Source organism: Glycine soja, chromosome 7, assembly GCF_004193775.1.
Source record: "Glycine soja cultivar W05 chromosome 7, ASM419377v2, whole genome shotgun sequence".
In the NCBI taxonomy this organism is placed as follows: Eukaryota; Viridiplantae; Streptophyta; class Magnoliopsida; order Fabales; family Fabaceae; genus Glycine; species Glycine soja.
Window position 1 is genome coordinate 32,836,105 of NC_041008.1, and position 2,576 is coordinate 32,838,680.

The following is a 2,576-nucleotide window of genomic DNA, read 5'->3' on the forward strand; positions in this document are numbered from 1 at the left end:
TCTCCGAGCCGTTTTACTATTTTTTCTTCAAGGAATGAAAACTGAATATTTGTTGAGTGCTGAAGAAGTGCTCTATGGAGAATAAATGTTGAAGTGACACAGCGGTTGGTGAAAATGTATAAGTCCCGCAATACGAACGAATTTGAGGATTGTCGAGCATTCAATGCAGCATGGGAAAATTGGATATGGAGAGTCATATCAATCATTGTGAATGTATCTGTGGTAGTGTAGATAGCCAAAGTATTTTTTTTTTGTTGACTCAATGTCCAGAAGCAACATTGATATTTATAAAAATGCAGGAAAACAAATATACGAACAAAAAAAATCACGATATATTTAATATGACAGGTGTTACCAAAGTAATTATATTATGTATAATAAATATATTATTTCAGAAAGTCAATTTTGTGGTGTGAGGCAAAGCTTTTGTAACCAAACTATATGAGTTTTAACTATACATATATTCATATTAATATGTGACATGCAATCGATTCTAATTTTTTATTTGATTAAATGCAGTAATGAAAATTGGGTGTTAGTAAAAAAATGGTAAACTAATAAATGTTGATTAAAATTAACAAACTTCATGAGTTTTTTTGTTCCTTCTGCGTTTGCTTGTATGATTAAGAATAAAAAGCATAGATAAAAAAATGTTGCAACTCTTTTCTGCACCATCCATCGAGGAGTTGTCATTTAATTGTTGCAATTCTTCTCTATCAGCTGTGACTGTTCGCCACTCAACTCTGCACCAAGCATCGAGGAGTCGCCATTTAATCGGGGCAACACTTCTCTATCAGTTGCGACTGTTCGCCACTCTATTCTACATTAACCATCGAGGAGTGGCCATTTAATTGGCGCAAGATTTCTCTATCAGTTGTGACATATATATATACCACATTGTTTTTTAAACTCCCTTGTATCTTACATAAACATACAAACATGAGCACTTCCAGATCCAACTCAACTATTGTAACTTTTTTTCTGCGATTCCTCCTTCTAATCTTTGTTATATCTATTTTCCTCTAATCGCTTGGTTGCTTACTATTTTTATTTCATTCCTATTGCAGTTATCTGATTGTTTAGCCACCATCAGATTCACTGCACCATTTCGTGTTCAAAAGGTTAGGATTCACACTGACAAACATCGTATAGTTAACATAATTTTTCATTCTTTTATTGTCTACTTCTGTTGACTGCTTTTCAATGCAGAACCTTCTGCAAGTCCCATTCTCTTTTCATAGGCAATGGGTGTACAGATACCCAAAGTATGTTTTATTCCACTATGATGGCAACAAATATTTCATTCGAGTAAGGAGGCACAGTGGCAAATGTTTTTTTGCTGATGGCCTAAAGGAATTCAGAAGGGCACACGATCTAAATGAGAGTGTCATTCTTCATTGTGTTGCTTCTAACAAAAATACTACTTTCTCGGTTTATGTCATCGAACCTACACAGAGGCAATTGCGTGTAAAGCCTCTTATATCAAAAAGGAGATATATTTTTACAGCTGATGTCACAAAGGACATGATACAGCGCACCCTCCCCTTGGTGGGTTTCACTACACCTTTAATCATCTATGATAATTTGATTTTTTTTCGTTCCATTGCCTGCTCATTCCTTCTTGATCAAACTATTTGACCATTCCTTTCCTTTTTCATTTTCCATACAGATACTTCCAGCAGCAGCTTCAAGATTTGTCCATGCTTCAAAGAAATTTATCACCCTTCAACGCGGACTGGCAAAACGCACCCACTAGGACATCACCATCCATAATGATGTCCCATCAGTTGCCGACCCATGGTTCCACTTACTTGATGAAAAAAATTGATCCCCGGAGATGAGGTAGTCTTCTACTACCGGTTTGATGACCATGCATGGGAACTGCTGGTCAGGAAAGATATTGAATGGGAGAACGACGACATCAACTTTGAAGAAATGTAATTTTCATTTTTAAATATTTTGAACAATTTTATATTCTGATATCATCCAACGACATTAGTATTTTCATTGCGTTTGACATGCACATCGAACAACTTATTTATTTTCGTGGATGTCCCTGCGTTGGATTATTTATATTCATATATGATCTGCATATTTCGCGATTTTTTTTCTCGTGGTTGTCACTGCGTCCGATTATTTGCCATGGGTTGTTTTTATTTATGGCTTTGTTCCTCTTTTTGGGCTGACGTCTATTCGTATATATATTCATATGTGATCTGCATGTTTTGCAATTTTTTTTTCAAACTTTTCCAACCAAAAGAAATGTTGAACCTTCGTGGGATTCTTGTCTTGCTTTTTGATTTTGTTGGAGCACATTTTTATTTAATTAGTGGTTCCAGTCCACCGGGAGTTTCTCTCAATTCCCTTCGTTTGATCCTTTTATCATTTGATTCAACAACTTCTCTTGATTCATATAAATTTTTGTTCGTTTGATCCTTTTATCATTTCATTCAACAACTTCTCTTGATTCATATAAATTTTTGTCCCTTTTAATTATGGGTCTCACCACCCCAATCCTATGTTTTGTATCCGTTTTTTGCAATCTCGGATTTTTTTTTTGTGTAGTCCAACAATGT